Below are 21,636 nucleotides of genomic sequence, written 5' to 3'. Positions count from 1 at the left end.
GGAAACTTGTGTGACAAGTGTCTTGACACTTGTCTCTTCTCTATGGCCTTCCTTTTTGGGTTGAATACTGTCAAGAATAGAAACAACCAAATTTAGTAAGCACAGTCAGAGTACAAAACTTACTATTTTTAGAATGACATCCCTATTTTTTAGGACTAGCATTTTTAGGCTAATTCGAGGCTCCTAAAATTTAGGGACCTCCTAGAATTTAGGGACCCCCCCAATATGGGTATCATATGAAAGCTTTTTCCGTGTACATCGCAAAAATGGTATCCGAATCTTCATGTGACTTTCCTATGCAAAGAAATGTGCATTTCAAGCTTTCAGCCCACACATGCACATTATACAAGCATTTCATGATCATGCCATCTTGTTGATTGTAACTGTCTGTTCTGGTGGATCTAGCCCACACTTCAAGGCATCAATCCTTTCTGTGTGCGAGTCTAACCCTGATATGCGTGAGTTCTAGTCACAAGCGCCCAATCGGGTCATATAGGTGGAAGTGTGAACTATCTTTTCTCTAACCCACCGTGTGGGTCCACCATAACCTGTGACCACTCATCAGTGGCCAGCTCCAATGCACTTTTCTTTATATCTAATTAGTGCAAAGGAAATAAATTTAATAAATCATTATATAGATAAATTAATGAAAAAGGATACAAATTCTGTTTCTATAGAGTTGTGACATGTTGAACTAAATTGAGTAGGTACAAAATGATATTTGGACTAGATACAATCTAGAGGTACTCCCAGTACGGTGTGGAACTGCTCAGAGAGAGAGAGAGAGAGAGAGAGAGAGGGAGAGAGAGAGAGAGAATGAACTAGGTAAGTGGTTAAGGGATTCATATGTACTTGTAGGAGTTGATGCACATGCAGTGTGAAGAGGTGGGTGAGCAAGGGGATCAACATAAGCATGAGGTGTGGAACAACATGAATGGGTACAAGGTGAACAATGCACCTTGTGTGACATGTATACGGTGCATCTCCTTGCTAACATCCTTGTTATCAATTGTTGAGGTGATATGCCTAGAGCTATCTTCTTGTACCTTCTCCCCTCTATTCCCATCCATTGTATTTGTGACTCTTGAGAAAGCCCACTATATCGGCTTTGTTGTATTTTAGATAGATGAACATGTGAACTATATTTGATACTTTTAATTATTGTGGGTAGTCATAATTTAGATGCATGGCACTAAAAAATCCTTATGGATGCATTTTTACCATCCTAACTAGACATTGCTAACCAAGAATCACATGTTGAAGAAAAGTTTACATGCATTTCTAGTAAGTATACTATGTTTTTTCATAAGTTGCTTAGCTAAGGTTCCTCAACATACCAAACCTTGGACATATAGACTTCATGACCATTAATGAATCACGTATAGCCAACATTAAACTATATTCATTACTAAAAGACTTTAAGCTTTACAAACGAAAATAGATTTTGATACTATACTCTTGTTCAACCAAAACATCAAACTCAAACAAATCACCATTATCACAGGTTATGGAAGCATATTGGCCAATCACATCCAACCCAACAACATTATGTTAGTAATAGTCTTTATATATCAAAATCCAAAAGTTGAACCATCAAATTTTCTCTCAAATGAAAAAGCAACTTACACAACAATTAAATCAACCTTCATCCTTGTAGACTTTAACATTGACATTTTAAACATAAATAAACTCATAGAAGTTGCACCAATTGATAGGTATCTAAAATTATAAGCAAATGACTAAAGTCAATAAAAATTAAGAAGATATAATACCACACACCAAGCACAATTTCCCATAAACTAAAAAAAGGGTGGTGAATTGTAGTATTTCTATGATGAATTGTGAGAAGTCTTGGTGGAGATGATTAATCACACATAAAAGTAGGGACACGTATTTGAAGTATGGAAACATGGGATTGTCAGATTGACACCAACAATGTCAATTTTATGAACCTTGATGATTGTTGATAAGATATTGATTCGAATATTGATGACAATATCTAGAGAGGTCTATTTGATTGAGGTAGGACATGAATAATATATAACTTCTTTCATCATTTTTGAGCATACAAAATACACTCCTCGTGATGCTTTGAATATGCAAATTGAGAGGTGCAACATATATAATGAGCTTGGGCTTTGCCTAAGAATGAGGCATCATGGATGTTTAATGGATTTTCTCATTACTATTAAAATGTTAAAACTATATCTTTGGATATTTTATTTGTAAAACTTGATGTGCTATGAACATATATGAAGAAACCAGGCATTGGCAATAAAACAACCCTTGTGGTTATATTCTCAAACACAAGTGCTAAAAGGATAATTGGTCAAGACTTCCATCATCATGAGGATTGGTGAAATCTATTTGTTAGAGTTGCTTGTTTGCTATCTTGGAATGTGGTGTTGTTGTACATCTCTAAAGTATACATGGGCACATTCATCGTTTTGGGAGGTTCTCTACTTATTGGCAGTTTTATCCTTGTTTGGCTTCTAGTAGGTTTACAAATTAATTTTACAAGTTGGAGCCTTTTCCTTTCAAGGTCATGCGATTAGCTAATAGCTTGTAATACATAAGAGGTTAACAAGTCATTATAAAACTAGAGAGGTAAATTGGATGCCAAGGAATTAAAATAAAAGTGAAATTTCTTGGAAGCCAATCATATGGCTTTTGGATATAGGTCTTAGAGTAGTGCAATTTGTTGCCATGGTATTTCAATGTGATGTATCTCTAATATCATTTTCCAACAGAACATGTTCTAATGAGGGAAGGGGAGAGGAGCCTCTGGGAACACTCAGAGAGTGTAGTATGATGGGAAGGGATCAAAAGCATTGGTTGCTGTTTTAGGCTATGCAATTATTTTAAAGCCATGTCCAAAATAAGACACTTTGATTAGTCAAGCTTGATAAAATTTCTCATAGAAATGCATGGAAACCTTGTGATTATTACCTATTCACAATTATGTACTAGCTAGAAAAATCAAGGGTCACTTATGTTGTTAATCATTACACTGCTTGTCATTAAGAAGTAATCTCAAGCACTTTCAAGGTTAAATTGTAAGTGAAAATGAAGGGATGATAGTTGTTTGATTTTTTGTACCTAGTTTATTCAACTTATTTGATATTTGTCTAATATGGTGATCTAAATATGCAACTTGAAAGAGTATATCCACGAAGAAAGTCTTATGTAATTTATAATGACTTGGTAGGTTTCTTGGAAGGAATATTGGAGTGTGATTTTATGAACTCTTAGCTAGTTGAAGAGCTTGTGAAGGTTGACAATTTGTCTAGGTTGAAGATTAGATTTTAATAGATGCTTTCATTTTTAGAAAACCTGATTACAACTTTATTAGCCCATCCCTCAAGTCAATGAGATGGAAACACTTACATATTGGAAAATGAGAGTCTTCCATTTGAATTTATACGCATATTTTAAACTTGTACATGGATGAATCAATATGATCATTCTTCTCCAGTGTTACAAATAAGCCATTGAATTGGTGGATACTAGATCCTAGGAAAACATGAAAGACACATTGCCTTTAAAATGATGGCTATTTCTTGGGAGATGTTTGATTCATGTGCTTCGAATTGAAAAATATTGGTTAAGTAATGAATTGCTTTACTCTAAGATGCTCAAAGCATTTAGAGACATTGCCATACCTATTTTGGCATTGTTGAACCAAAAGAGTTCTCTTAGATAGATGATTTGATTGGTTACATTCTACATTCCACTCCCAATGTGAAACAATGTTGGATGTATTGTGATATCTTTCATAGTTATAGATGGGTAAGTTATTGGAGGCTTTGGACATGATGGAAAGATTTTACAATTTATTTGACATTTGTAAGATAGAGCTTTCTTTGAGGACTATCCTCATTGTACATTGATGAATTAATGAATAAAAATGTAATGAAATAAGAATGTGTGAGAGCTTTTTGATTGGTATAGAGAAAGTCCTCTATGCTTGCCATGAAAAATCTACTTTATCATTTGATATCTCTAAAGCCATTGTGGAGGTGCCTTTCCTAGACTAGGTAGTTCTCATTCGATGCCAACTCTTTTATGAAAATTTCTATGCATTTTGTATAGATGCTTGTTCACATATGTTCAACCCTATCTATAAAATACTATGCATGCCAACTTCAAGGTCAGATGAAAAATGAAAAGTTCAATGTATGCAATTTTAAATGGCATAGTTTAATATGCACATAAAACCTTCTTTCATTTCCCCCTCTATTGTACAAGTATATATCGTGGGAGCTCTCACATTAGAGATGAATTAATGGAACCATAATGCAAACATCATGTGGATAATACATTAATATTTCCCCCCATATTTTGCATCCACCATTATATTGTAATAGAAACTATTATGGGCATATCAAATCCCATAAGGTAAAAAGTGATTTAAACCGACTATAGATTAGGGATATACCACTTTTCCACATAGACATAGCAATATGGAAAACTACTATGTATAAATTCAAGTAGATTAAAAAACCCCAACTCGACCTAGCATTCACCAAGGCCAGTGTGCACCATTTGAGTGTTAGATTCAAGAAATTCTTACATAGCAATTGCTATAATGTGAATATAAGAGCCTTTTAAAAGGGCACAAGGTACATAGTATGCCCCTTCTGCATAGAAAGCTTTCAATCATGTCTTTTCCCACTAAGAAACCTAGGAATTTTTTACAAGAAAAGAATGGTGGAAACATACATTTGAAATTTGTTGACTAGCGAGATAATTTAAGGCAATACAATCCTACATTTGAGAACAAGAATTTATTTTGCATCTCATGTAGTGTTTCTAAGCTCAAATTTGCAATGCTTGCCATGATTTTGCTTATGCAACAACAATATTCAATAGTGTTGCATATATTGATACTAGTGTGAATGTTTCAAAATAGGAAGGTATGTAGGATCGATGCCAAAATCTTAAAGTAGTTGTACATATGTCTAAGCATGATTTCCATGCTCTAGAATCTTGATTGAACCATCTACTACATGATGCAAACATCCAACATGTCTGACACCAATCAATTTAAAGCTATATGTGTTTAGTATAGTTGAAAGAAAACACAACGGATGTATTTTGATATGGTTAGGAATTATTTCATTCTCAATGAGGAATTATTTCATGCTCATCAATGTAATGAGCAACATCACATTACCTTGTAAAGGTGAAGCATCCTTCTTGCTTAATGTAGGTATGCATATATTGATCAAATGTATTTCACAAAAAGCACAATATCCTTATGACTAATAAATGGAGGCTATTTTAGGACATGACATTATGATATGTTCTCAAGAACATAATCAATTGGACAAAATGGACATTGTGTTGGTTATCACATATTTTGGTAGCTATTGCAACATCATGATAAATGGACTTTAGCTTGATTAGCATTTAGCTCCTAATGATCCACATAATATGGCTAGTTGTCCAACACATGATAAACATTGAAGTGTGTATACACATCAATCAATGCATCACAATTGTCATGTTAATTTTATTGTAATTTGATCGTGTCACTTCTTTAGTTCAAGCTTTGGTATGAATGGATGTGTGTGTGTCCACACACACACACACACACACACAGAGGATAACTTTAAAAATGCACAAGTGGGAAAATAGAGATAAAAGAGAGTATAATTGCCCACTCAAATGTTTGAATCATGTCTTGTGCTATTCAAGGGCTAGAAACATTAACTTAACCCTTGCTATTTCTAGAAAACACATGGTAAAAAGCAAACTATTCAGACCCTCCAATGCATAATAGTTTTGTGCTTAGAACACAAATGAATATAACATTATTAATGCATTGATTGGTATTGAGTATGTAAAATGTACAATCTATAATGTCATATCATCAATGCTCTCAAATGTTACAAGAAGGACTACATTGTTCAAGGTAATGTTAAGGGGTTAATGTATTCTACATTATATATCAAGTTTGCACAACCAAGTGCATTAGTTCGTGTGCTTTATCCTCATTCTAGCATGGGCACGGTCAGTCAAGGAAGCCTATTTATTAAGTTGCTAAAGAAATTAGCATAATTGGCAATTGGGAAGGTTAATCAAGTAGTGTTTCTCACCAATGCATTGCTAGTATTTTTAGCTTGGGATTCTATGTTAATCTATATAGACAATTTGATCCAAAGTTGCATTTGCATTGTTCAGAATTCAATGATAAACATAACTAGCGATATAGGCCCATGTTGATGCCTTGGTTTTCTTTCCAAGGATCATAGTAACTAATGTCTATTCATACATGCCTTTTCTTTATGTGGAATGACAATAAGATTCCATGCAACCTTCCAAAGATCTATACACCTGTTTTGTTACAACAAAGTGATTTACATTTGCATTTGTGGTATGTCATTTCACCATTCATTAGTAGGCCATTTGTATACTTGATAGGTCAATCTAGCTGATTTGTGGAGATGAGATGGATGATGCAAGAATATAGCTAACCTATCTACTATACCTTACATGACCATGAAGATACTGTCTATTAAACTATCTACATGGCCTTACATGCCCTACTTTCGAATAGTCTAATAAGCTTCATGGATGCATAGAATTTTATTCATCGCTTCTTGCCTAGGGCAAAGACATATCAAGGCCGTGCAACACCATCTTATGGGGAACTCATGCACATAGAAATGTCTACATTTACTTAAATATGAGTGCAATTATGCATGCAAAATGTAGGAGGTTTGAAGATATTTCAACACACATTACTATATTTGTGATGCAAGATGGGGATTTAAATATTTCAACATGTACTATTTTTGGTGGCAAAAAAGCTATCATGGCACGAGCAAGAAAAACCTTGTGCAATCATGTTAATTAGCCATTGTCTTTTTGTGGAAAGAAAAAGGCAATCAAATTGTAAGATGTTGAGAGTTGATATTGGATAGATTCAAAAGAACAATAGGAGGATCCATAAAATAAAACAAATCAGAAAGGGTTGTGATGTTATTTGCATTGGTAGAAAATATGCTAGGGAATACAAGGTAAGAAAAAGCTACTATGCTATTTGCAGTGATAGGGACTATGATAGGGTTTTAAAAAAGGGACTCCGTTCTTCTTGATTTTAAATAGGTTGGCAGATGTTTCATTGATCAAGTATTGTTTTTTAGAAAATGGGGTAAAAGATTGCTAGAAAGCATTTGTTTTTGAGTGTTTTTAGGTGATCTTGATTGAATTCTTCAATTTTTTATATAGATGTGCTATCTTTTGAATCTCTAAGTCCAAAAGATTAGTGTTGCTATCACAAAAAAACTCCTAAAATGTATCCATCTGGCTAAAATTCTCTCACAATTTCGACCTTGAAAGACTACATACTACATTAAACAAAGTATTTATTCCTAATATATTTTTTCCCACACGAGCTTAGAGTGAAGTATTTCCTTTCACAAAAAGGAGTTAGAGGTAAGCTACATCTCAAACTACAAATTACAATTGGTAATTAAGTTGATCAACATTTATAGTAGGGTTGAAGAAGGAAAAATTCTTAGAAGATTTAGATTCATTCAAGGGGGCAACTTCCAAGGATTCAACACCATGCACTAGATGAGAAAAATCTTATCTCGTGACATTATGGAGAAAGCATCCACTGATTTAAGCAAAGAGTATGCTTGAAGATGACTGCACAAAAGGAATATATTATATTATGTTTATAGATGGTTGTCGATTAACATTTCCTTCCCTTTAGTTACAATGGTGTCTTGGTTTGCTAAGTTATTTAAATTCAAAATGAAAACACAACATACAACATGGCCAACGGACTTGCTTGATACAGTGGGTTGTATAAGGCGGCATAAAGAATGAGTAGGTTAGACTCAAAAGTTTTTAACAAAGACTTGTATACTCGCATCATGGTTTATTATAGACAATAGATAACGAACATTAGCTTATGAGGTGATACACATTGAATATTGATAGGGATTTAGAGTATTCTAATGTTGCAAGTGGATATATTGAAAGCAATTTCTATAGTGGATATATCGAAAGCTTTGATATAATTCTTTGGGATTTATTATCTTAGATTATTGGGACTTGCAGAGAATATTATAGATCGTTTTCTAGTTATACAAGGATAGGACTTCCTAATATAAATAGGAAACATTTTGTTTGTTCTTAGACTCTTGGTAAAACATGAAGACAAGGATGCTTCAATGTATGCAATTTCTACACATGACCGTCTATTACTTGTGCATAATCTAGTGTAGCATCCCTCTCCCATGTTGAACCACAGGGATAGGGGGTACAAAGATGAAGTTATTTTAGTTATAGGTTACAATGTTTTTTCCCTCTCCCCATAAGGTTGGTTGTGCATGAAGGAAGGGAAGAAGGTAGGCATATATATATATATATATATATATAGACACACACACACACACACACACACACACACACACACACACACACACACACATACACAGAGAGAGAGAGAGAGAGAGAGAGAGAGAGAGAGAGAGAGAGAGAGAGAGAGAGAGAGAGAGAGAGAGAGAGAGAGAGAGAGAGAGAGAGAGAGACAGTGGGTTGTATAAGGCGGCATAAAGAATGAGTAGGTTAGACTCAAAAGTTTTTAACAAAGACTTGTATACTCGCATCATGGTTTATTATAGACAATAGATAACGAACATTAGCTTATGAGGTGATACACATTGAATATTGATAGGGATTTAGAGTATTCTAATGTTGCAAGTGGATATATTGAAAGCAATTTCTATAGTGGATATATCGAAAGCTTTGATATAATTCTTTGGGATTTATTATCTTAGATTATTGGGACTTGCAGAGAATATTATAGATCGTTTTCTAGTTATACAAGGATAGGACTTCCTAATATAAATAGGAAACATTTTGTTTGTTCTTAGACTCTTGGTAAAACATGAAGACAAGGATGCTTCAATGTATGCAATTTCTACACATGACCGACTATTACCTGTGCATAATCTAGTGTAGCATCCCTCTCCCATGTTGAACCACAGGGATAGGGGGTACAAAGATGAAGTTATTTTAGTTATAGGTTACAATGTTTTTTCCCTCTCCCCATAAGGTTGGTTGTGCATGAAGGAAGGGGAGAAGTTAGGCATACATACATACATACATACATACATACATACATACATACATACAGAGAGAGAGAGAGAGAGAGAGAGAGAGAGAGAGAGAGAGAGAGAGAGAGAGAGAGAGAGAGAGAGAGAGAGAGAGAGAGAGAGAGAGAGAGATCCCTTGGATGATTTTCTACATAAAGCCACCACCACTTGCAATCACTAAACCCACTATCTCTTGCCACTTCACCTATTATCTCCCTCCTCCTAGAGCCTTAAGACCATCTCCCATGGGTATTTAAGAGACGAAAAATTTTGATCAATAGATGAGGATGAGGCATGCTTTTTGGATCAAATTCTTATGCAAGCAGTCTAGCTTTGCACTTTTCTAAGGTTCCACTAGCCTGGTGCTTTGCCTTCCAGATCCACTTGGTATGAGAAATCTTTGTCTTAACTAATAGATCCACTGGCTTCTAAGTACCATCAGGTCAATAGATTGCTGCTAATACTTGCAACATAAGATACATTTGAAAGTTCTTTTTATTTTGCTATTTGTATCTAATGAATTAGTGCTTGTGTCTTAAGCCATGCATTTTGTATCATTGCCAATCATCAAAAGGACATGCTATTGTAGAGATTGGAGAGTTGTATAGGCCTTCCTAATTGTTCATGTGACATGGAGCACTACTTTCCAATATCCATGAGCTAGTGGTTGTTGATTCTTGAGTTGAGGAGCACATTCTCTCAATGGTAGCTATAAATAAATCTAGCTTTGCTTCAACCATGTTGGTTGTCTCCTTTCATTTATGATTTAAGGAAACATTCTTTTCATATTCTTTTTTGATAAGGGAATTTGCAATTGCATGTTCCTACTTCTTACATTAGGAAGACTTTCCTTGAAAATTCTTCTTGCCACTATTCTTCCTTTTGTTACCATTAGTCTTGGTGGAGGGACCAACTTTTTCATTTACATTGGTAGAGAAGGAAGGACATCAAGTGGAAACTATCTCTCCATTATTAATGTGCAAAATTCCTCAATTGGTAATGCTTGTGATGTGTTAAGAGATGTTATAAGCCCAATCAAGCTTTGGTGGAAATATCTAGAGCCATCTAGAGACATCACCTAACTAGCTCCTTGCTAGTCTTTTGTATCACAGTACCAAAAATCTATGAGGTGTATTCCTAATTAGGTTATGAATGCATATGCTATCTTGCCTTCAACAAAGTTATCTATGGCTAGCTAATTCTCCAACTTTTGAAGAATTGTTTGATTTTAGGTCTCATATTGATTCTTTACTATATTCCAAGCCTTTGACACCATAGTTGATGTTGAATCAAAAATCTATCAAAACTACTTGTAACTAAGGTATCCATAACATTCGTATTTCTAAGTTTTCAAGCTTATAATAGATCAACGTTATGAGGAACCTTTACACTCCAATTTGATGGGTTAGGGTTAGGTTTTTGGGGGGTGGTTGTCAACACTATCTCTAGAAGCTCATACAAATCAAGGACAACAATCTTTAACTTTCATAGATTGTACTTTGTACCATCCAACTTATAGATATTTGGTGAAGTTTAGTTCACAAATCCTCAATGTTTGGATAAGTGGTGTAGCGACATTATTTTCTAATACATCAACATTGCTTCCTGATGCACTACTAAACCACTTCCTAACAAATGCCATAACAAATAGAAAATTCACCCAGAGACCTCATGACAAATGCACATTTTGAGAGTAAATTAGAAATCCATTATAATCCTTGTCAAAATCCCAGTTTGTTGCACTTCTCATCGTGTATGAAAGAGTAACATGGTTTATTGGAAATCCAAATGTGGGACACATCCATCTTGGTTCCATACGAATGCTCATATAGGGGAATATTTGGAGGTGTTTGATTAGGGAGTTTACTTTGAAGTTTTCTTGTTATCTCCTTAAGGAAGAGATAATTATCCACCTAAGTTTCATAGATAAAAAACACACACATGCTCCACAACGCCATGGGACATAGGCAAGTAATATTACCCAAATATGGTTGTGTCAATTAATAATCATAGCTATGTTGGAACACCACCTTTGTTCTTGATGGCTCAAGCCTTGTCAGCCTATAACAAGCACATTGCCACATTATCATTAACACCATGCCCACTATCATGATCAGATGGCCTCGAGAAACAATGCGATGCCCTCATGCTTAAGGTAAGGGCACAAAATCATGTTTGTAGTCATGAATATGACGATAAAAGAATACTTTATACTAAAATTTTTACGTTAGCTACTGACACTAGGTCACATGCCCAGATATATTGAGCTTTGACAATATTGTTCATGCAAGTCTCTTGCACTCATAAAGCCACCCCCCACCATCATGGGCATTCACATGATGAGGCCATGTGGGTACCTTAATATATGCCTCTCTTTCATGGTGTGCATACCTCACATCATGAATGCCCCCAAGGTCCCACATGCCAATAGTTCATGCCTTTATGATATCTCATTCATTGTCATGATAGTACCATCTCCCAAACCCAAGGTATTCAAGCTCAAAATCTTAAGTGTACACTAGTATCACATAGTCCCAAACTCAAAAATAATGTCTGCAACCCCAAAAAAAACCACACTACTCATGGAGAAAAAGCTTGAAGTATTTGCTTAGAAAATAAAAACATTTGCTACAAGGACTATCCAATGTTTACCTGACCTAAAGTCACAAAATCATCTCTAATGTCTCAGATTGTGTTGATTAAATCAACGAATCAGTCATGTATCCATAGTCCTTGTTGAGACTTTTGGAAAAACCCTTACATAGTCCTTTACTTTCTTATAGTGATGTAAGTGATGGTGTAAGTTTCGTTTTGTGAAATAAAATTTTTAGCTTATTTCAAATTGTCAGGCAACATGTTTTCAATGGTCAAACATGCTTTCCATGCATATAATTAATGCATTTAATAATTGCAAAGTTATTGATTCTTGGCAAGGCCTAACACTATTATGAGTTGTGCTTGTTATGTTTAGGTGGATCATTCAAAATCAAGCAACTCAACCTTAGCAAGTCACTTTTTTATGATTGGCCCTTCATTGCAACCCAAGTTTAAGTCCTTTAAAGTAAGCTTAGTGAGCCCATGAGTTGAGCGTAAGAGCTCCCCATGAGTTTTTTGTTTACATATGTTTGATTTAACTTTATCACATCATGGAGCTAGGTACCACCCATATGATATAATATATTTCCATAATTTTTGTGCTAAAATGAGACTAGAAATTATCGGGGCAAGATCTTTCCATTGTATTTGATTTGCAATATATCTCATGTCAAAGGTTTCTTACCTTCTACACAAAGGGGGGTTGTTGGTCATTCATCTAATAGTTTGCTAATGCATGAACACATACTCTTCACCTTGTAGCATCTATCATGGTAAAGATGTTTGATAAGACCTTTGTTTTTTGTAAGATCAAGCATTACACCTTTCTTAAAGGAAAGCACATGATGTTTAGAATGCATAACAATGCAATGAAATATTCGGGTAATGAAGCAAAGTAGATCCTTGCAAGGAACTAAGATATGGATGGTAGATGAGCTTACACCCATGCAAAACTAGCTAAAGTATAGGAAGCATGAAACAATGAAAATAGGTAGTCTACAAATGAGCGGAGTTTTGGACATCTAAAATAGAAAGAAAGTGATAATCTAAGAGAGTCTAGGTGGATTATTTGATAGATTGTAGCCCCATACTATCATGATAATATAATCTAAGAGTTTAGCTTTTTCTAGCACCCAAAGTGAAATGTGCAAATTATGATGTATTTCATCTTGTCCTTTAGGTCAATTTTGGCCTCCATAGGTCATTAACACACACGCACACGCATGCACGCGTACGCACGCACACACACACACACACACACACACAATCTCTCTCTCTCTCTCTCTCTCTCTCTCTCTCTCTCTCTCTCTCTCTCTCTCTCTCTCTCTCTCTCTCTCTCTCTCTCTCTCTCTCTCTCTCTCTCTCTCTCTCTCTCTCTCTCTCTCTCTCTCTCTCTCTCTCCCCCTTCTTCTTCCTTACATAGGCACCCCTCCTTTACCTTCTCCTTCTCTCTTTCATTCACAACCCTATCTTCTCTAGGGCCTTAATGCGGATGAAGGTTGATTTGTGGTGGTGAGAGAAAGGTGCCCCCATGAGGGTAAGGGTGAAGTGGCTTGTGGTGAAGAAGAGGGAGGCTACGAGATGTAGTGATTGGGGTGTGAGAAGGAAGGAGGTGACTATGGTGGTAAGAGAGAGAAGTTGAGCCTAGCTGGAAGGGTTTTGATAGATAACTTGTGGTACTATTTGGTGTATAAAAACTTAGTGATGATATCAACACTTACATATTAGAGCTTAGTCACATCACTTGTGATGCCTCTTGCATAATAGTACAACCCCAATAGTGATATGGTTATCCACTTGTGTCTTAGCTTGCATGCATTTGTGTCGTGCAATGACATAGGCTAGTTGGTTTCATGTGGTGATACTAGGGCATTGTGTGAGGACTCCACCTAAAGTCATTGCATGCTAATAGGCCAATAGTTTGCCCCTTGCTAACATGATATTGTCCAAGGCATAGCTTTCAAATACTTGCAAAGAAAAACCTACTTTTGCTTCATCATCCATTATATGAAACCTTTGCATGCACATTTCAACATATGCAACCCAAGCATTGACATCTTTGCCTAACCCCCCACAAAAGCTAGCCACACCGTGATTGAATAACTACCAAATTGAAACACCAAACCACTATTAGTGCTCCTCAGGCGGGGCACCAAAAATGATGTCACATGAGTGGTGATCAAAGAAAATCCCAATCACAACTCGAAGACATGAGAGAAAAGGTGCATTGATATAGGTCTATGGCTTGGTGCTAGCCTTTGATAACTTAACATATATATAGTACAATCATTGTAGCTACCTCCAAAATGTAAAAGGATAATGTAATTGAAATTTCATTTTCCCAAACCACCACCCATCGACCCAAACAACACAAAGTGTCAAGAAAACAATGCAATGTCCAAAATAGGATTTAAATCATGTAGCTCCACATGTAGATGTCAAATACCAAAATAGCATGACAGTTCATAAAAACAACAAGAGGAAGTCAACTTGAAGTCCGAAGCATTGATGGATACTAAGTTCCAAGGCAACCTCCAAAATAAGAAAACTTCAACAAAAAGAAACGGTTGTAACCATCCTAAAGATTACCTTACATTATATTGAGTTCTCCCTCTAGTCGAATCAACCACACTACCCATTGCTTTACCTTATGAACTGCCTCAATAGTTGCAACAACTCACGATTGCATAATACCCTTAGTGCTCCATTTCGAAAAGATTGAACTATTCCACCACTCAAAATTGGCAAGTCTTGATGGTAAGAACATTTGCTTCCTTTACTAGCTGCACACTCAATGTTGTCAATTCTTGTTTAATGTGGGAATTTAGGAAAGAAAGGTGGTTTCTCCAATCAAAACATGTTGTTATGGTAGCACAACATCATCTACCTCCTTAACAACACGATCTTTGCAATGACTTCTATGCCACATGTAGTTGATTACACTCTTCAAATACATAGTGTGAAGATCAACTCGAAGGAAATATTGATCATGTAGCCTCCTTTACAAACATCAAATTTCCCTCCAAACTCACATAGATAGGCCATCATTAAACAGGATTTGCCAAAAAACTCATAGTTGCTCCATGCCAATGACTACTACAACTCCCCAAATATTGCAATGGAAACCTTCTAGCTTCAACATGTAAAACACCAATAGCATCCTTCTAATTATTGTTAGCTAGAAACACAACATGATAGCCTTCACGGTTCCTACTCCTCAAACACTTGCACCATAAACTTCTTTTCTAGCCAATATTCTTGGCTGTAGCACCAGACACATGAACTAAGGTGATGCTTCAAGGAAAAAAGATCCCCCCTACATACAAGGACTACAATCAATAATCTCCCTGTTTTCATATCACTAATTGCCTTTGAATCTCCCTAGAATTTGGTAGTGCAATCTTTACACCAATGGTGCCACCAAGATGATGCTTTGAACTACGTCCTACAATGAAAGTCATTGCTTTTCCACCACGATCTCCATGGTTCCATGCCACTTGTCTCTCAAACGTTGTCCCAAGTCCTCTTTTCATGCGAGTCCACCCCTTACATCATATACATAGCTAGCTTTAAGTAGGTAGGGTTATCATAGGTCTGCCAACTAGCTTGATCCAATACTAAAGTGTTTTTTTGTCAAGATCTAATAACAAAAATTTCATACAAATCGGCCGCAAATGTCATTCGGGCTCTATCTTCTACATCTTAAAGTTGGACTTGATGTTGATCATGCTCCAAGGGAAGTTTTTTTCCAACTCATTATATATATATATTGATTTTTCAAAAAACACACTTGACATCAGTATGCAAGGTTATCATCAATATGAACTTTGACAAGCACAATGCACTTATCCTCAAGCACTTGATGAATGTAGTGGTACTTCACTTCTACGTGCTTGGTCTTCGCATGAAACAAAGGATTCTTTGGTAGCATAATGGCACTTTGACTATCAATCTTCAACTATGGCATGTCTTCTCGAAGGCCCAAATCTCCCACAAGATGAAAGCTTCTTTGCATATCTTAGTGGGTTGTTATATGCTATCCTTCGTGGTAGATAATGCTACACATTTTTGAAAATGAGGCATCCATGAGATTGCACTGCCATACAAGGTAAATGTATATCCAATGGTTGACTTTTTGTTCTCGGCATTCCTTGTATGGTCTACATATATGTACCCAAGTATACCCATATATTTTGTACCATTCAAGTACCTCAAGATGCTTTTCATTGTTTTTCTATGTTTATTGCTAGGATTTGACATGTAGCAACCTACAACTAATTGGAAATGCAATGCCCAAGTGAGTAGCAATCATGGTATACATGAGACTCTCCACATATGATGCATAAGGAACCTTGGCCATTTCAACCATTTCGACCAAAGATTTGGAACAATCATTAGCAAAAATTTTCACTTATGGAGGCAAGGGAGTATGTATGGCCTCCTCCCCTTCCATATTGAAACATTACAATACTTTCCTTAGATAATCATTTTGGGATAGATAGAGTAATTTCTTTGTTCTATTTCAAATTATGCACATACCAAGAATGTGATTAGCATATTCCTAATCATTCATCTCAAAGGTCTCCAATCAATCTTTTATTTAGGGTATCAATTTCATTCCAATTTGTCCTAGCAATTAACATATCATTCGCTTATCAAGCTACTATCCCTAGCCTTTCTAGTATATAAGCACCGATTTGACTCACTTCTTTATATCCACGAGATTGCATAAAGGCATTAAAACTTATTATACCATTCATGTGGGGAATGCTTCAAGCCATAAAGACTCTTCTTTAGCCTAAAGATAATCTTTTCTTTGCCACTTTCTAGAAAGCACTCTAGTTGTTATACATAGATCTCATGGTGGTCACCATGTAAGAATATCTTCTTTACATACAACTACATAACCTCCATATATCCTTTAGTCATTAATCAGAATATAATATGTAGATTTTTCATTATCACCATAGGTAAATAGACTCATCAAAGTCCACACCTTTCTTTTGCTTGAAGCCTTTGGCTACGAGACATGCATTGTACTTTGGCCTAGTATTATCAATTTTGCTATGACCTTCAGTTTGGAAATTCACTTACATGGCAAAGCATTATTTCCCTTTGATAAAGAAATAACTCGCAAGTCTTATCTTTCATGCTAGAATCCATTTCTAACTACATAGCTAGTTCCCACTTCAGCTTGTCTTCATGGCCTCTTTATGGCAAAGATTGAATAGATAGGGGAGAGAAAGAGAGGGAGCTTAAGCTCTTGCAAGACATACAACACAAAGAATGTACACATAGTAGGAATCTCAAAACCCTAATCTTTATTATTATTATTATTCTTCTCCGCTATGATAATTTGCTAGCTTCTACTAGAGAATAAAGAGAGAATACAACATACATAACACCTTCTAGAGACTATTTATATCCTGTACATGCCCAATCATGTTATTTAAACCATTGATGGAAAGAAAGACAATACATAATTTCTTGGGTACCTTGGTTCCATTTCTTAAATGCCTTCATCTGCTTAAGCATGGCATTTTCCTTTGGTAACTTTGGGGTCTCAACATTATCTCCTTCAATGTAATCACAATAACCTTTATCCATAAGGAAATTAGTTGATTTTGACTTCCAAGCACGAAAGCTTTGCTTATCAAGCTTATCACTAACAATCTGATTGAAGCCCAAAAATCTATTGTTATCAATAGCTTGCTAACTCAAATAAATGATCACTTGTATTGATCTCAATATATAAGCACATCCTAAGCAACACATGTAATGTTTGACAATCTGCAAATATTGTTTGGCACACCCAACACCTACAACTTGTTTGTGAAATGACAAGTCTGGGGAGTTTTGGAACCTTAGCAAATTGGCATATGAATAGTTTCTAACTTCCGAACAAATTCCGAGACATACCCCAAATGTGAATCCAACCACATAGCCATAGATTAGACGTCTATACCATTCCCTCATCCACTCCAAGCTTTGCAAAGATGGCTTGGTAATAGGATATTCTATGAGTGAGATCTCCACATGTGTGCTCCATAACAAAGCGTCCTTATACACTCTTGTGCTTGCAACTCATAGCTCCTTACTTGGATGCCTCTTTGATAACATCAAAAGATAGGGAGAGAGAGGGGGAGCTTGAGATCTTGCAAGACACAAAATACACAAAGAATTCATATAAGATAGAAAATTGAAAACCCTAATCTTTCTTCTTCTTCTTCTTCACTATGAAAATCTATGAGAGGATAAACAAAGAGTACAACATATATAATACACAAGCGGTTTGTAGTGTAAACATGCTAACTAAATAGATATCTCATAACTTGAATAGGTGGAGTAACTAATGTCAAACTATAAAGTATCAATGAAAGCATATGCCAATGCATGTATCACACCATGCCAATGATATGCATATGAAAATGATTATCCAAGCATATGAGTATCAAATTTTTTTTAGCTTGACATCTCAACAAAGATGGCTCCCCATGATTGAAAACACAAAGTCCATATAATAGCCTTAATATGGATTGTTCAGGTTTTACATTTTAGAGGCAATGGGAGTCTCCTTTTTATGTACATGCTCAATTGGTTTATGCATACACTGTCTTTGCAGACATTGCCTATTGTGGGTTGATCTACTTTTGCTTTTGGATACCCCGTACTTACTCTTGTCAATGGGATGTCAATGGTAGATACATTCTTGCTAAGCCCTTTAGCATGCATCTATGTAGTTGACACCTTTGGATGTTTAACAATATTTGGTCCTTGGTGGTTTATGTTCTTTCTTGATATTGCTAAGTTGCATTGTACATCTTGTTGCTACTTGTATTTCACTAGTAGTGGAGTGTGTCATTTTAGACTTTTACCTATAGTTTTATACTCTTGTACTATAGTTCTATGGATAGCAATGATGAAACTTAGTTTTGAGTCATTCTGTTAAGAGCAGACACTTGGTTTGAGCACTTCAATGCATTCATTTTATGGACATCGATACATCATATTCTACCTTACCTCTTGCATTTAATCTTGGGCTAGTTTTAGGGATGATTTGTTTTTATTATAGCAGTCCATTCTCTATTTTCTTTGTAGTTATAATGGCAGGTGCTTCTAGTGCCTCTAGGGATGGTGTCATCTTTAGCATTGATAAGTTGAATGGCAATAATTTCAACTATTGGAAGACCCAAAATGTGGCAGGTTTTGATGCAAAAGAAGCATATTAGACCACTGAAATGCAAAGGCATTAAGCCTGAGCATATGGATATTGACACTTAGAACGACCATGATGAGCTATGCATGTCCACTATTATTCCATCTTTTTCTAAGCATGTAGACTTTAAAATCATTGAGATTAAGGGTGGTGCACAATAGTTATGGGAGAAAATATGTGACCTTTATGATAAACAAAGCCCTAATTCAAAGTTGCACTAGTTGAAGAAACTTATGGACCTTCTCATGAAGGAAGGCATACTTATGTCTGTTTATTTGAATAAGTTTCATGCTATGTTCTTGCTTGTCATTCAAAAAGAATGTTAGGGCTATGTTCTTACTTATCACTCTCCTTGAGTCATGGGATACTTTCTACATTGCCATCAACACTAATGCTCCTAAAGATGGTTTTACACTAAAAAATGTAGAGGATGCCTTGCTTACTAAGGAAGTAAATAGAAAGAATATTTATGCAACTCGTGCCTCTCAAGCACTCACTATTAGAGGCTATACTTTTGGCAAAAATGATAACAACCAAGATGCACATCATAGTAGATCAAAGTCTAGATCTTGTGGGTAGGGTTGCAGTGAATCCCATGGCCCCAAGTCATCTCTTACATGCCATTATTGTGGGTAGTAGGGTCATTTTCAGCAGTGGCAATGCCATAAAATATGCTAGGATAGGCATAATAAAGGCAAGGAAAAAGTGCATGATAATGCTAAGACATTGAATGATTGTAGCATCACAAATTCTACAGTTAAGATTGAGGAGATAAATGCATTGGAGTATAGTTCTAATGAGTACATTCTAGCTACTTCTTCACCTAATGTCTAGTTGACTAATACTCAATCCTCTTTCTCTCAATGTTGGTTTGCTAAATTGGGGGTTTCCTTTCATGTGATCTTCCATCGTACTTGATTCTATACCTATTATCCTATGATAGATTCTAAGATTGGTAGATGATCATGTTTGTGATATTATTAGCGTTGGTGATGTTCACTTGTAACATACTACTGGTCCTTCATTTGTTTTGCATGATATACACCATGTGTTGGCTTTGAATAAAAGTCTCATAATTTCTACTAGATAGTTGGGTGATACTAAATATCATTTCTCTTTTGGTGATTCTACATGGAAAATCACTCGTGGTGACCTCATTTTGGCTAGAGGTGCCAAGATTGGTAGCCTTTATCCCTTGTATTCGGCATTACTGATCATGTTTTGGCTATGGCAGATCTTTCACATGTATCTCTTTGGCATCGTTGTCTTGGGGATGTGCCCCTTTCAAAGGAATGAAATTCTTGACTCGTTTGCAATATCTTTCACCCTTGGACTTTTCATATTTTGATTCATGTAATCAATGCTTATACATTAGGCAAACTCATAACAGACATAGAAAGTCTAGCTCTACCTGCATTGATGAGCCTTTGGCTCTTGTTCTTTTGGATATTTGTGTTTCCATGCCCTTGGGTGGTGGTAGGCATTTTGTTACATTCATTGATTATTTTATTTGCTTAAAGTTTAAGCCTATCCCATTAAGTAGAAGTCAAAATCTTTACCTGCTTTTCAACGCTTCTTTGCTATGGTCTAGCCTAGGCATAGGATAAAATGCATGAGATCTAACAATAGGGGTAAATATGTCTCATGTGATTTTGAATAGTTTTGTGATCATAGGGGTACTAAGCATCAATTGATATCCTATTCAAGAAAAATTCTGTAATATGCTTAGTTGTGCAAGCTTACCACATACATTTTAGGTGGAGGCAATTATTACTGCAACTCACTTTATTAACATCCCCATGCACTGCTCTTGGTGATAGGGTTGGAGAGGAAGTATGGTCTGGTAAACCTCCTTCATATGCTCATTTGAGAGTCTTTTGGATGTGAGGCATTCTTCCATATTCCCAAGGACAAATGTAAGAAGGTGGATCCAAAGTCTATCAAATGCATCTTTGTTGGATATGGTGACGTAGGTGAGATGGACTATCACCTTTGGGATCCCTAGGCTCGAAAAATTATCCATAGTCATGATATTGTGTTTTGTGAGGACAAGATGATTAAGCAATTGATGTACACAAACCGATCTTTCAAGAGAAGCATCTTATTACATTATAACTACCCCAATTAGATACATTGCAACTATTGATGATGTAGTGGCCCAGGATCCTCTTGTTATGAAAAGCATTATTTTATGGTGATAGATTTCCCTATGAGAAAGCTATGTGTAGAGGTGATAGTCACTCTTGGAAAACGGCCATGTATTCTAAGTTTGATTCATTAAAAAAGAATCACACATGGGATTTGGTTCCATTGCCTAGTGACAAACATACATTGTCATGCAAGTGGATATATAAGAGAGCACCCCTAGTCACCCTAGCTAATATATAAGAGCCATTTGATTGCTAAGGGTTTTAAATAGGAAAAGGGAGTTGAATTTGATTTGATATTCTCCCATGTTGTCAAGATGATTACCTTTCACAATGTTTTGGCCTTAGTTGCATAGATGGACTTTGTGAGGCTTGCCTTATCTACTACTACCGATGCTGAGTGCATTGCAGCCATTGAGGCTTGCAAGGAGACCTTAGAGTTAGACCACTTAGTTGTAGACCTGGGTATTACAAATGTGACTCTTACTTTGCATTTGGACTTTATGAGTTGGCATCTAGTTGGCTCATAATCTAGTATTTCATTATCAAGACTAAGCATATT

General features: G+C 35.9%; 1 protein-coding gene across 6 annotated transcripts in view; it reads left to right on the top strand.

The window, feature by feature from the left end:
• LOC148022940 (2-oxoglutarate (2OG) and Fe(II)-dependent oxygenase superfamily protein) overlaps positions 1-12,273 on the top strand; it is a 41,312-nt gene extending 29,039 nt beyond the window's left edge. The window contains exon 5 of one of the 6 annotated variants that reach the window (XR_015693563.1): positions 12,088-12,273. The gene's annotated coding sequence lies outside the window, so the exon portion shown is untranslated. Of the gene's footprint in view, positions 1-858; positions 1,145-2,750; positions 3,009-3,208; positions 3,982-12,087 lie in introns of those variants that run through there. The other 5 variants (XR_015693561.1, XR_015693565.1, XR_015693562.1 and 2 more) reach the window with 5 other exon arrangements.
• The last annotated feature ends 9,363 nt before the right edge of the window (positions 12,274-21,636 follow it).

This window comes from Lygodium microphyllum, chromosome 16, assembly GCF_053477565.2.
Source record: "Lygodium microphyllum isolate KBCC chromosome 16, Lygodium_microphyllum_v1.1.10, whole genome shotgun sequence".
Classification (NCBI taxonomy): domain Eukaryota; kingdom Viridiplantae; phylum Streptophyta; class Polypodiopsida; order Schizaeales; family Lygodiaceae; genus Lygodium; species Lygodium microphyllum.
This window is presented reverse-complemented; position numbering and strand designations above follow the sequence as displayed.